This window comes from Callorhinchus milii, unplaced genomic scaffold, assembly GCF_018977255.1.
Source record: "Callorhinchus milii isolate IMCB2004 unplaced genomic scaffold, IMCB_Cmil_1.0 Scaffold17, whole genome shotgun sequence".
NCBI lineage: Eukaryota > Metazoa > Chordata > Chondrichthyes > Chimaeriformes > Callorhinchidae > Callorhinchus > Callorhinchus milii.
The window spans coordinates 9,012,080-9,026,866 of NW_024704758.1; the positions used below are offsets into that span (position 1 = coordinate 9,012,080).

General features: G+C 39.9%; 1 protein-coding gene across 2 annotated transcripts in view; it reads right to left on the reverse strand.

Annotated features, from left to right (window-relative positions):
* The window catches only part of abtb2b (ankyrin repeat and BTB (POZ) domain containing 2b), an 87,705-nt gene that overhangs the window by 30,397 nt on the left and 42,521 nt on the right, over window positions 1-14,787 (reverse strand). The gene's annotated exons all lie outside the window — the stretch shown is intronic.

Below are 14,787 nucleotides of genomic sequence, written 5' to 3' on the forward strand. Positions count from 1 at the left end.
TAAGTTTTCTGATCATACCAAATTTGGAGGAAGTGAAAATAAGAGGGTGACTAAATGTAGAGGCATCTATGTGTATCGGGACAAGATCCCAAAGGCCACAGATAAACAGAGCGAATCAATCAGGATACTCTAATCCTGCAATCAAGCATGTTCAGTGGTAAATAACACACACCTATGGTAAATTGTTATGTTAATAGCAGTATATAAAAGAGGCTGGATCGAGTAGTTCACATTTGGTGAACTTTCATTGTAGTTAGAGAGAATGCTGGAGTTCAGTACGGATTGTAGTAAAATCTGATTACCTGACAGTGCTCAGATCCAAAAGATGTAAGACAAAGTATTACTGAAGAAGAGAGAACTTAGTAGGATAAAAGGAGAAGCTAATGGTGAAGGGAAGGATGTTTTAGTGGAGAGAATTCAATAGACCCAACTGTGCAGCGCCTTGGGACGTCCTCCCGACGTGAAAGGCGCTCTATAAATGGAATCTTGTTGTTGTTGTAGACAGTCATCCAAACTAAATAGGACAACAATTCATCTACTGGGTGCTAATCCTGTAGATGTTGAGCAGAGGGAGGATAGGTCGATGCAGAAACTGTGCAAAGCTGATGCTGGGAATCATGAACATTCGGATTAAGCAGTCGGTGTATGTACCGTCCATTTTTAAAAAAATTGAAAGCAAGTTCAGTTCTCTCAGCTTGAACTTTAAGTTTGAAGCTCCTGAAGTCGTTCTTGTTGCTCTTCCTGTAAATCTTTTCCAATAACTCCTGGTTTATTTCAAGACAAGGTGGCCAAAGCAGCTCACATTATTCCAAATGTGGCTTGACAAGTTCTCGTTGTGGGATCCAAATAACTTTGTTTGATTTAAGGTCAATACCCTCAAGGTGAAACCTAGTATTTGATTACTTTTGTTGACTGCAGTTCCATATTGGTGATTACTATTCTGGGGAGTTGGCTGGAGAAGTACCTGTACAACACTAATTTAATAAGAAACAGCCAGCCTTGACTTAGAGCGTAAGGTTCCTGCTTGAACCTTGATTTCTTCAGGGAAGCTGCATATGTTATGCCATGATGTAGTTCCCTTGGATTTTTCGGCAGCTTTGAATAATTTCCATCTGATTAAAACTCAAACCCCACAGGAATCCAGGGCAGAGCACAAGACGTTGATTAAATAGGAAGCGTGGAGTACTTATGATGGGAGTAATGTGAAAATGTTCTGTGCAGTACTGAAGTCCTCCTACCTCTGTTTCTAATCTACAATAATGATCTGGACATACGAGCTTGTTGAAAATGCTGATGGCACTTCAAAAGGGAGAGTGGTGGAGACAAAGGAGCTGTAGAAAGATTTAGAACGGCTATGCGACTGGACAAACCATGGTAGGATGAATTTGAGTGATTGAACATTGCTCCGCAGTGGTGCATTCTAAGAAGACCATTGTTGGGACAAAGCTATCATAGCGAGACCCAGAAAGCAAGTTATAGTAGGCGCTTTCAATGATGGGCAATGTGATGAAACAATTGCAACAACAACAAGATTCCATTTATAGAGCGCTTTTCACGTCGGGAGGACGTCCCAAGGCGCTGTAAAGCAAAAAAGCAAAATAAACGCTGAGATATAGGCAGAATGATAGGGTAAGTTTTCAGGGATTACACAGACTCAAAATGAACTGTTCAGACCACACTTGCAGTACTTTGGATACTGTGATCAATTGTGCTCGCCTATTCCAAAAAGGTCAATAGAAGCTTTGGAGAGAGTGCAGAGGAAAGTAATGATCAGTGTATGAGGTGAGCTGAATGGAGACCAGAGAACTTGAGCTCTCAAGCCTAGAATGAAGTTGGGTAAGATGGGAGGTTGGAGGGGAAAAATTGGTTGCTGATTTGAGACGAGCGTTAGGAAACCTCACACAATAGATAAGCAATATTCTAGTTTTAGAGCTAAGAACACCACATGCCATTCCCTTTGAGCAATTAGAGACAATTGCATTGAGATCTTTGAGTCCAACCCTTAGATCAACATGCCAATCCTGGGGATAATGAGATAAACTGAGACAGGCGGGCCACTTCCTGTGGTAAACTTAATGGACCAATAATGTCTAGAGTCGTCATGGAGCAATTAACCCATTGAGTGATGAAATTATGAAGGATTATACATTGATTTATGGCTGAGGGTTTTATATTAAAACAATAGTACTGGGGTAGATGGTACAATTTATTTATTATTGGATTTAATTTTTCAAAGCTTCCCTTTGCAACTTAACTAAACCGATTCCTACTCCAGTATATCCCCACTAATTGAAAGCGTAGGCAAATAGCCTGAAGGCTATGATTTCTGACTCATCTTCAGGACATGAACTGGTCACAAAGTACAGCTTTATCCCAGTGAATATCAATTGGCTTCATGTGCAGTATTCTCTCAAATTTGCAAGTCAAAGGTTAAGGCTATCATTAAATCAGCAGAACTCTTACATGATACTGTTTTCTTTTAACCTTGTTTGTAGTAGTTCAGATGGGGGTCAGAATGAATAGAGACACCTGAAGCTCACAGGGGGAAAAAAATGCACATTTGCTAGAATGTCCAATGCCTAAAGTCTTTAGAATGACTTCAGATTGTATTTCATAGTAAGTTATTTGATTTTCAATCCCTAAAGGCCCCAGTAAATCTTTCCCAATTTTTTTTAAAAAAAGATAAAATCCAAATTTCTTGAACGGTATTTTTCACTCAATTTAAGAAACTTTAGAAACCCCGGGAAATACTAAATTCAGCATTGCCACAGATTTACCTACAGTTTAATCTTAATGTGACCTTGAATTTTCAATCCAATTGTGTTGTAGCTGAAAACCACAAGGTTGAGGTTAACTGTAAAAGTGACTAACTTGCCTACTCCATTTCTTAAACTAAATCCTTTCAACAAAGTTTACAGTTCCAGCAGATGCGAACATTCTACACTATCAGAAGTGAAATGAGTTTTAAAAGTTCATGGGCTGCTGCAGAGGAGTCTGGCTTATAACCATCCATACACTGTATATCAACTCATTCAAATCCTGCCCATAATTCATTTGTGAGCAAAATAGGGATACGGCAGAAGATCATGCTGCTTCATTTGCTTGCCTGGAGATTTATAGCATTTACAGTAAGAAGATCAGGAAAAGCGTAAAGTTCTGTTTACGTGACAGAAATAGGAAGGAGTTCACATGAACTCCAGTGTGGTTCAGCCTTCATTTGGCTATCGCCTGACTGATACTAATTCTTAAAGGCATGGTAGATATGAGCTGTGCTCTGTTAGGTGGGATACTGTGTTTAAAAAGTCCTATGAAGAGCTCGCATGACATATGGGAATAATCTGTTAGTCTCTAACATGCCACTGACTGTAGACTTAACCTTCATCTTAAGAACATCGAGAGCAGGAAATGGAATGCTCACCATAGACACCCTGTGATGTGATTCAGGAGTAGAGGTAATATTTCTCATGACCCAACAAGTGCACTGTGCTAGGCTGCTATTTCTTAAGAAACCTTTGGTTGATGTCTGTACTCCAGGCCATGAAGGTATCATGATGCCCAAACTGCTCTGTAATTGACGTGACTAGTACTGGAACCTGCAGCCCTATTAAAGGGAATTTGCAATGAATATTCAAGAGGAATGTGTATGATGGAGAGGAATATACAGTATATATAGCAGCGTTTCCTGTACATGATTATTGCAGCATGGGATTGAAGGTTGATGTATTTCTATGGAATTTAAAAGACTTTCAATTCTTGAGTTGATTTTAATCACCATGGAGGCTGAGGTCATTTTATTTTGTTTTGTCTCTTTTATTTTCCCTCCAGATGAGGCACAGGTTCATGTGTATCCCAGAGTTCATCAATTTCCTCTCGATGAGTTAAGCCATCTGTTAGTTAGTTAAGCCAAGTTCCAGTGGGCCAGTTGGACAAGTATAACTTCTCAAACTGATGGTAATCTGACAAAAGAATCGCTTGGTACTTTCTTATTCACACTGAAGGCAAAGAAAGCTAAATTCTCAACAGCATTTCTAAATCCACCTTTACTCATTTTTCGAATGTGGGGGGGGGGAGGGAAGTATAAGAGATTTTGTATTAAAATATTTCTAATTTTCATGAAATGCTTCCTCTTTGGACCCTTAAGAGTTCGTAATGAAGATCATTAGGCAGCTGTTTCCTTCGGTGCACGGCAATTGAGACTGGAATTTCTGCATTTTAGAGGAAAATATTTTGACACATTCAGGAAAATTTCTTATTCGACACCCAAGGAATGCTTTTTCAGTTGAACGCTCCCTTCCTGTCACCTGACTCTACCCTCGATGCGGTGCCATAGATTTGGGAAAACATTGCTCTCAAGTGATGAGAAACGGACAACTCAGTCACTGGTGGTGCAGACGGCCGGTGAATGGAGTTGATCTTGGGTGGCAAACTGCAGAGCAGTGGTTTGGAAAGAGACAAAACTGGCTCACTGTCTCGGGCCTTACCTGTACTTGAATGGCTTGGCAGAACTGAGCCGAGCTTTGACGGGTTTGGCCTCAGGCGAGGCTGGTTGTTTTCTTTGGGGAAATGGAAAAGTGGCTCTGAGCCAGGCATTCGCTTTGTCACTGCGCTGAAGGAATGAACGGAGTTTGGGTTTGGAGCAGAATTGGCTCGGATTCAACTAGAGGCCTTCTATTCATGAAATCATGAGGGCCTTCCATTTACCAAAATAAACTCCCCGCAATATGATTGAAAGTTTGTTTGACAGGATTTCATTAGATCCCGTAAGGCAAAAGTGTGTTGCATAGGATACAGTTTGTTTTAGTTTTAAAAGATTTTCTTTCCTTTTTTTTAGGATTTTGCACAGTAAAAGCAACCTCAGGACAGCTTCACTGCTTGCAACTGATTAACCTATTTAAGCCATGAGAATAAAACTGTTCTTAAAATCATAAAAAGTTTACAGAACAGAGGGAGGCCATTCGGCCCATCATGTTGTCACAAACTCTCTTATTGAAACTAGAGTGGAATCCTGTAGCTCAGTGGTTAGAGTACTAGCCTTGCAAGCGAGACACTTGGGTTCAATTCCAGGCAGAGGGCGAAACCTTGGACAAGTTTCCTTACTCCACACGTCTAATAATAATCCCTCCAAAAACAAAAAAGAATAATAAATTGGTCAATTTCAATCCACGACTGTTTGTGGGACACTGCTGTGCGCAATTGGCTGCCGCGTTTCACCCACTATATGGTCAATTCACTTTACAGCATATTCTGTGAAGCGTTTTGAGACGTCGAGAAGACGTGAAAAGCACTATATCAAATGCAAGGATTATTATTATTTATCTAATCTATCGGCACTTCACTACTAATTCCTCAGCTATCTCTACCTTCTGAAGCAGAGTTATTTGCTGAAAACCATCAATAAGGACTTCTCTGGGAAGTACACTTGCTGTATTCTAAGACTGAGCGACAGTGATCCAATGATCTGAATAGAGCTCCCCGGTGGAAACGTTGCAAGTTCTTTTCCATCTGCTACCTGCCTGTGATCCATCTTTAAAAGTTATCTACGAAACAAATCATATCCCCCTGATGGAGCCTGGTTTCTATGCTTTTGTCCATAAATTATTATTTAAATTCTTTCTTCTGTCTCTGAGCAAAATATATTACAGTAGTTGGATACGTTAATTTATATTATAAAGCAAACAGTTGCCAAAGTCTACTCTTTCCATACTTCCATGATGTTTTTTCAATTACAACCACTCGCATATAAAGCAGCTCCTCTCTGTAATATAGTTACCTTTATATTCACATACTATAGTTTTCAATGTAACTGATACACCGGCTGAACTTTAATTAAATTTGAGGAATGATTCAAAATATGCAAGGAAACCAGTGGTAATCTCCATTGAGCTTCTCGTTGAGGCTCCAGCAATAAGGAAGAACCGTGAATTATATTCAATCCCAGATGATTCTCCTCTCTGTTTCTATTCTCTTCCCGCCTCCCAAACTCCCCATTGCTGCTTCCCACCATTCAGCTTCCATCCGGAGAAAAAATGCTTGAGTGATTCAAACTGCAAACCTCATCATGACTCGCGCAATTGTCTCGGCAATTGAGACACCAGGCACGCATTGTATGTACTGCTGTGGGACAGACTGTATCTAACCTTTTCCCCTTCCTCACAAAGCAGTCCGTCCGGTAGAGAAATAATGAAACTCATCCCAACAGTAGCAGGCAGATTCCACAGCCTGGGAACCTTGGGAGTTGACCCTGAAGCATTCGTTGCCAAAGGCCTGCTCCATCACTTTACACTACTTGGCTTAGCCGGAAGATAGTTTTAAATGCTATCCAGGGAGATCAACAGAAACTTTAAGTAAAATTAAAGCAACTATTCTGCAGCATAACTACAATGAAATAGAAGGCACAGGACAATTGCAATATGGACTTTTATTGTATGTATCATAACTAAACGGTAGAGTGCATCTATTCTGCTAAACCGTTGTAAATTTAGATTTCAGGACCGCAGCAGAAATAGCTTTGACAGTTACAGAAGCTGCAAATTCTATTTGGCTTTCTTTAGTTTCAGTGGTCCCACATGGGATGATATTCAAGTGCCTGGCAGCTCACCAAAGCTATCATATCTTCCTGTTTGTAAAGTGCAAAATCACTATTGCTGCAAAATACAAGCTTGCATTGAGTAGAAAGTCTCCTTCCAATTCTGGCAGGATAGCTATGTTCTGGAATATTTTCTGAAAGGCCATGCAATTTTTCGTTAAATTTACAGAGATGACTTTCCCAGGCTTTTTTTAATGCCTGTTTTATTACCATCCTGTTTCTTTCTGATGCGTTGGGTTGTGTGCTATCAAAAAAATGTCCAGTAAACTATTCCGCACATTTTTGAGTAGGAATCGTGGGGTAGAGATCGTGCCGTGTGGCTGTGCGGTGGCTTTAGTGGTGTGCAGTTGGTGTGAATGCAACTTTCACCCCCACTCTGTTCACTTTCCAATCTGAACTGCACCAAATGGATATTGCAATAATGTTTCAGCGGAGTGCAGGAGAAAAAAGGAGAGAAGAGATGCTGGTTACAGATTCTCTGCGATAAACTTGCTATGAATCTAACCAGCCTTCCAAATTATGCATCATCCTCTACAATTTGTACACGAGTGATGGGGATATGTCGTTTGAAAAATACAATTCAGATACTGAAAAGAAGCTGGTTAAAATTTTGCCTCATTGTCATATGACTGTCACAGCTAAACTCGTGACTGCTGTGACACAAATTCTGATGCCTGGAATCCTAACATACTTACTGTACAATGTTGATAATAATAATAATAATCCTTGCATTTGAAATAGCACCTTATCACGACTTTGAGACGTCTCAAAGCGCTTCACAGAAGTGGATTGACTGTGTATTTTGTGGATGAAATATGGCAGCCAATTGCACACAGCAGCGTCCCACAAATAGCCATGAAGCTAGCGAGCAAAATCTTTTGCAGTTTTCTCTGATCTCTGGGCAGCTCATTATAAATATGAGAATTCAAGGCTCTGGCACAAATAAAGCATAAAAATAATGAAGGAAGTTATTGCTGTACTCTGACTGTGAAAATAAAGCCGAGAAGGAAGTACTATAGCTCACATAGGGAATTTAATAGATCTGCTTGAGCTAGTATCAAGAACAGCTCAAAACTGCTTGGAGAATTTGGCAAGATGAAATATTTAATTACTAAGGTTTGGTTAACCAACTGAGTTGCTGACATAAATTTAAGTATACTGTATTTCTTTGGAGGAGTAAAGTTTAGATTTGGCAAGTCAGCAACCAGTTAATAACTGTAACATTTAGATTAATGCTTGTGAAGGTACATTTTTTTTCCCTCTCTCTCGGCCAATAGTCCGATATGAGCGTGTTAAGCGTGCTAAATGAAAGGTGTGTGAAAACTGTGACCACATAGAGCTGCTATTGAGGGAAAAGGGGGAGCCGTAACTAAATTAAGGAATCTCTTGAAGTTTACAGCATGTTAGACATAAGAGGTCCAGTGTGGTGATTTCAGAGCTGTAACCCAAAGACGCCTTGCTCTAGCAATGTTTGACACCCTCTCTCTCACTCCCTGCCCCCAGTTAGCCAGGTTACTGCTTTAAAATTGGTGCCAGGAGTCTTTCTGAGGTCATTACATTGAAATGTCTGGGACAGAACAAAGAGCGATTCACAAATTTAAACATCAATTCCAAAAATAAGGCACCAATGTTCATTCTGAAACGCAACAGTAATATTGCTCCATATTCATTTGCGTCATTCCTTTAAATGATGAAAAAAACCAAGTGATCCCTGGCTTTGTGAAGATTTCACTTACAGACCTTAACATACTGCTAAATGGCCTCACTCAACTTGTGCACTAAAACAACAAGATGCTTTCCCTCTATTGATTTCAATGGCAAGTCTAGCTTTTCCCCCAAGTTATACCTGAGCACCTGATATTGGGAGTCTGTTTTTTGCAGTGTTGACCATGCAGAACATGCAGAACTGCAGTAGGAAAGTACTCTGTGGGTCTGCAGGAAGCAGCTATATCTAAAACTACATTTTCCTCAGTCGCTGTTGAAAGTTGTAATATATTGCCAAGAGTTGGTGATTTATGGTGCCTGAGTGCCACTGAAGTCTGGATCCATTTGGGTTTTGGCCTGTGCAGAGATGCACCGGGTAATTGGATCCACACAGCAAACTAACACGAGGCGAATATGATCCAAAATGCAATGTTGTCGTTTTTTTTGGAGTAGTCAGAACATGTGAGTAGTGATCACCGGTTCCAGACCGCTATTGCTAACGCTGCCTTCTGGAAGGATTGTGGCAATGACCTGAAGCAACATTGGCTACAAAAGTGTTCTATTCTGGGATGTCCATTGATTCACAACCTGAATGACTTGAGAATCTGCACTAGGAATGCAGACAGAGTATTTTTGGTGCTTCATCCTGTAATGACTGTCTCTGGGTGGAAAAAGCCCCACACAAAAGCGATTGCATATTCAATGTACAATGATCACTGAGCATGAAGGTGGGAAATTACTGCTCGTGGATTTCTCTGTTAGCACGTTCTGTTTAAGTAAGTGTAAACCTTGCACCATTAGAATCCCTAAACCGGAAAGAAATGCAGCTGAAAATTAAGGCAGGTCTTTAGAGTATGCGCTCTTCTGAATGGGTCTTTGCAGCTAACAAATCCAAGCTGTACACATAAACTATAAACGTCTCAAAGTAAGACTTTTATTTTGCAGATGCGGTGTTGCTCTGTGTTTCTAGCTTGTTTGGTTTGGGAGAGAAAGAAATAGACCGCAACTGATCTATATTCAATAACCGCTGCTTCAATGTCTGGGGTGTTTGGTGAGGACAGGGCAGTTGCAGATGATAAATAAAATGCGATGTTAAAGTCAAAGTTGTACTGAACATTCATAGACCAATGTACAACTTTATGGTCAAGACTGAACTTAAGTTACAAGTTAAGTTTCCCCTGTATAATCACACAAGTGATTTTTAAACCTGGGAGAGAATGGATCAGTGTTTCCATCACAAACTCATTGGATCCGTGCCTTTGCATGACATCAAATATTATTGTACTTTCTATGCTATTTAAGTTCATCTGCAATGTACAGTGTAAATCCATGGTTGGGAAAATTAGGTACAAGCAGGGCAGGAAAAAATCATGTTTGTAGATTTAATTACATGAAAACACCGTACTTCATTTCTGCAATTAGCATTAACACTGATTTTCTGAAGTAAGCACAGGTACATTTTGTTCTTTCAAAACCAAATTCTCTGATAATTTTTAATAGTGAACGCCTGTCACTCATGCTCACAGAACTGGAGTTTATTGCACACATGACTGTCTGGACGGCTATATTAACGAGAGGCTTTTAGATGGAGCACTCTCTTGAGACTTAAAATGGAAGGCAAGTATTCCTAATTGTCCTTATTTAAGTGTGAAGTGCAAGGTGCCATAATGTGCTGTAGCTTAATGTAATAGAACAAAAACAAGTATTTGTCTTTTTTGCAAACAGGTGCAAGCTGCAGTTGATGATGCCGGAAGGCTTAAAGCTGCCCCTTTTTTTAAAAAAAGAATCCACTGTAACGGAAATACTTTTTTTAAAGGACAGGACAATGTCTCTAAGAAAAGAATATCTAAATTCTGTAAGCCAGACGGGCAGCATGTGTTACACTCCAAATCTTCTGAGGGGTGGGTCACTGTGCTTCACAAAAGATCTAATGAAGAGAATTGAGTGAAAGACGGTCATTGCCGTTGTGATTGAGGGTAAATGATGGATTTAATAAACCGTTTTGTAGGAAAGGGCCTGAGAGCATTCTCAACAGTGCAGTCAATCTTTAGAAAGACATTGGCGTTCTCGGCTGGAATAAACAGAATCATTGTTCTTACTCATCTTGTTAGTTGCATAACTGAAAAAAACTAAATGGACAATGGGCGTGAGACATAAGAACGAGTTGATTTTTCCACAATGGCATGTTTTCCACATGAGAAATTGACTTAATTGATTCCAAATAGTTCGAGAAATGTTTTGCTCAGAGTCTCACTTCTTGCAGCCACGCTGATCTGCTTTGTCCTGAGCTGGCTTGGCATGAGGACGTTATAAGGCACTATATCAAATGCAAGGATTATCATTAATATCTGAATGCAATGTATGCTGGAATCACATCATCTCATCTGGCCCGTACTGTGTGTTTTAAGCAATAAGTTCTACTCCCTGTAGAGCAGGATACCAGATGACATGTGGGTGATGTAAGAGTGGGAGGGTTTCTCCTCTGGGTTCTGAAACCATGAGAGCTTTTTATCATTACCACAACTAGCACTCAACTAGCTTGAAGTGCAATCCTGCCCAGTCAACATAACCCCAGGTTTCGTGAAAGTCCTGTTTAACTTGCCAAAATGCCAGGTTGCAACATAAGCGCTCTTAATTCATATTTAACACGACTCCCATCAGATTTCACAAGGCAAGCTAAAATTCCTACAGAAAGAATTACGTTTCCTTCATTCCCCCCAAAAAACGTAACAAGGTACAGCCTGAATGAATTTCGAATAGCAGATCTTTAGGATAATTAAAACCCTCTATTTTCTCCCATAGGTTTAAGTCATTATTGAAGCAATGTGGCAAATAGTATTACTGCAATTATGTTCAAACAAAACTTGGCACTCATGTTATTGATCTCAAAAGAGCAGAGAGGGCAGAATAGACTCGCCAAGATTTTAACCAAAACCTCCAATTGAGCGATTCAGGATTTTTAATCTGGCAACGTGCTGAGTTGAGAAAATAAACAGTCTAAACTGCTCCCATTAGATCTTAGAGGATGTAGTGAAATCTATTGCGTTTATTAGTTTCCCTTTATTCATTAAAAAAATTGAACTGTAGGAGTCTTTCTTGGGACATTCAGAGTCAAGCATTCAGAGTCTAAGGCAGTGTTGTGATGTGGAGTAAGCCATGCAATGTGTGCTTATGAACCTTCAGTCGGTCAATTTACTGAGTGTGAAGCTGGAACAATGGCACAAAGAGTCAAACACAGAGGATCTGGACAATATTCTCTCTATGAAGGTCACCCCAGAAAGTGACAGACAAATCTGGTAAAGCCTCCATATGCCTCTGATAACTCAGCAGTAAGTAGGAACCCGGATGTTAGTCGACTGGCGGCTTGCTTCTATGGGGGTAATAATCCCTTCACAAAAAAAATAATAAAACATTTGGTCACTCAATCCACAACTGTTTGTGGGACACTGCTGTGTGCAATTGACTGCTGCGTTTTGCCCACAAAATATACAGTCAATTCACTTCACAGTATATTCTGTGAAGAGCTTTGAGACGTCTCGAAGACGTGATAAGGTGCTATATCAAATGCAAGGATTATTATTAAATTGTATAAAGCAAAATCTCTTCCTTCATCAGAGAATAAGTAGGCGATGCTGACTCCCGGTGAAAGGACTGCTTCTCAGCAGTGATTTCAGGCCAATGTCTTGCCCAGCTGTGACACAGATCCCCTCACTGGGACCAGGGGAGTCTCGGTAACAAAGAAAACAAAAGAAAGCAAAGGGGCAAATTAATTTGACAAATGTGAACTCTATTTTTGCAGCTTGCAGCCTTTGGCATTTTGGATTCTGCAACAAAAAACTCATTTGTAACATTTTTAGCCACAAATATTCGAATGGAAGTTAAACTTCCTCTGCTTTCAGCCTTCTGCCTGAAGCTGGCTGAATTGCTTAGCTTGAATTCCTACGTCTTCCCCCCACAAAACGATATTCTAATTCGGATACAATAAATCTCAGATAACAATAACCTGGCACATATAGTACACTGGCTTACCACAGAATTGATCGCTCACTTCAATGCTGTTTGTGGGACATTGCTGTATGCAAATTGGCTGCCGTGTACATCATCGCTACCTTGCACACTCAAATCCTGTGAAACTCTTTGAAAGGTTTTGACAAAGTAATAAGGTGCTACATCAAACCCACAGATTATAATTGTTATTAGATGCCATTCATGTAACAAAGTTGACAGGCTTTATGATTTGTGCATTCATGAGCCCATTTAATTTGGAGCCTGTACTTCATTCACAACATGTGTTCGTGTTATTTACTGGCTCGCAAGCACCTGTAGAGGAAGGTGAAGGAGCTCTGGTTTTGTTCAGTAAGAGGACAAGGCCGCACACCGCACTACCTTCAAGCGTTGGTTAATTATTTTAATTTTAAGAGCTCCTTTCAGGTGAATGGATTTTGTGATTTGCAGTGATTTGCGCAAAACCGGTGTGTTTATCCAAACGTTGGCTGCACTCTGCAACAGACCAGACAGTTACCATTACCACCAGGGCTCTAGAACCATAAAGCCTTTAAAAAGGTTAATCCTCCTCCCCTTGGCCCCCAAATACTTGGTTCTGCTGATTTTTATGCTTCCTCACATTCTTCCTTTTAGCCCAGGCTGTGGCAAGCATCAAGTCAAAATCTGCCCTCACTTTCATTTTAGCAGTTCAGTCCATGAATTGTCAATGTTTGTCAGGCTGTTAGTCTGGGTTATAAAACTTTTCTTTTTTTCTTAAAAAGAAAACCAACCTGGCTGAAATGAATTACTGATTTAGTTCCTGAGAGATGTCAATGGAATGCGAAGAAGCCAATTGGAATCAAAATCAAGCCTTTTAACCTCTACTGACTCACCCACAAAATACAGTTTCACTTTCACAATTTTATAATACAATACACTTTATAGTATATTCTGTGAAGCACTTTGAGATGTCTCAACGATGTGATTAGACTCTATATCAAACGCAAGCATTATTATTATTATTACTGACTCACTTACTTGCTTAGTATTTTTGCGTGGGATTTGAAATTTGGATTAACCAGTGCTAGAAACAATAGATTGATTGATTTCATGAAAATTATCTTTGGCAAGATTTTCTCTCACTGGAGTTTGTTGGACACTGTAATCTCGTGTTCAAATCTTTTATTCTATCACTCATCATCTGCAACTGTTCTTAATTAGCATCTGTTTGACCCTGGTAACAGAAGAATTAGTCATAACCTTTCACTGCAGAAAATAATTCCACTCTGGGCTGTTAAAACAATAAGCAGTTAACTATCTTTTCTGCTGTAAAAGACTATAGGAAGCAATTTTCATTTTATTTGTTTGATATTAAAAGAAAATCACTCACTTTACATTTTATTAGCTGCTTCCAAACAATAATTTCAGACCCTGGGAGAGAAATTGACGACAAGGAAAAAGCCAGTAACACATTGTTCAAGAAAATCAGTTTTTCGTTTAGGAAAAAAAACACCACTTTAGTCAATACAACAGTGTGATTTGAAGCATTAAAAAGCCCATTAAGTTTAATTTTCTGAATTGCTTCAAAAAATCTTCTACCTCGTACAGATTGTAAATGTTAATGACACTTAGCTGTATTTTAAAGAAAATGCCAGGTGAAGGCTTGACTGACCTCTCTGGTTGGCAAAGTTGAGCCAAATTGCAGAATTAACAGATAATATCTTAAAAGGAATTGAGTTAAGGCTATGAAAATAGTCGCTTCTCTGCCTCCCCTCTCCCACTCCTTCTCCAAATGCGTTTCCATTATCTACAACTATCAGGTCAAATGAGACTTTGAAAGAGCTCATGCAGCTTGTGGCATTGCTGTGTTGGTTGACTTCCCGAGGTCTCCAATTTTGCTGTAAAACAGATTTCAATTTGCTATCATCACGAGTGATGTGTTGAGAGACGTGCAGTGCTGAGACTCAAGATCAGACCAAGAGTGTTTTGTCAGGTGGGATTTCTGCAGAAATGCCTAGCTGGTTTGTTTTGATATTTGGAGAGAGTTCAATGTTTGTGCCAGCACTGACTGATAAGAGTGTTCTCAAGACGCAGTAGAATTGTACATTTGATATTATAAAGATGGCATTCTTTCAGAAGGGAGTACTAGGGGGTGGGGAGCTCCTAAACTTTTGCGCTTTTTCTTTCTAAAAGCAAACAAACATGAAATTCTCGCAAGAGCAGTTTTATGAAAGTTTTTTCTGGCAATTCCCCCACATTAGCCTGGATGATGTGTGTCTGCAAGTTATTCCACCATGGAGACCATCACAGCACCTCCAGGAGGGTTTGCTGGATGGCATTCAGCCACAGCAGTAAACTGGCCAAACTTTCCTTTCCCTAAGGCAATGTGAGGCCAGCCAATGCACAATCATTATTGCCAGACAATGGGACCTTCTTGGACACTATGAGAGTGAGGGTACGGGGAGGGGAGGCAATTGTGAAAATATATTGGAAAATTCTTTATGATCCAAGGA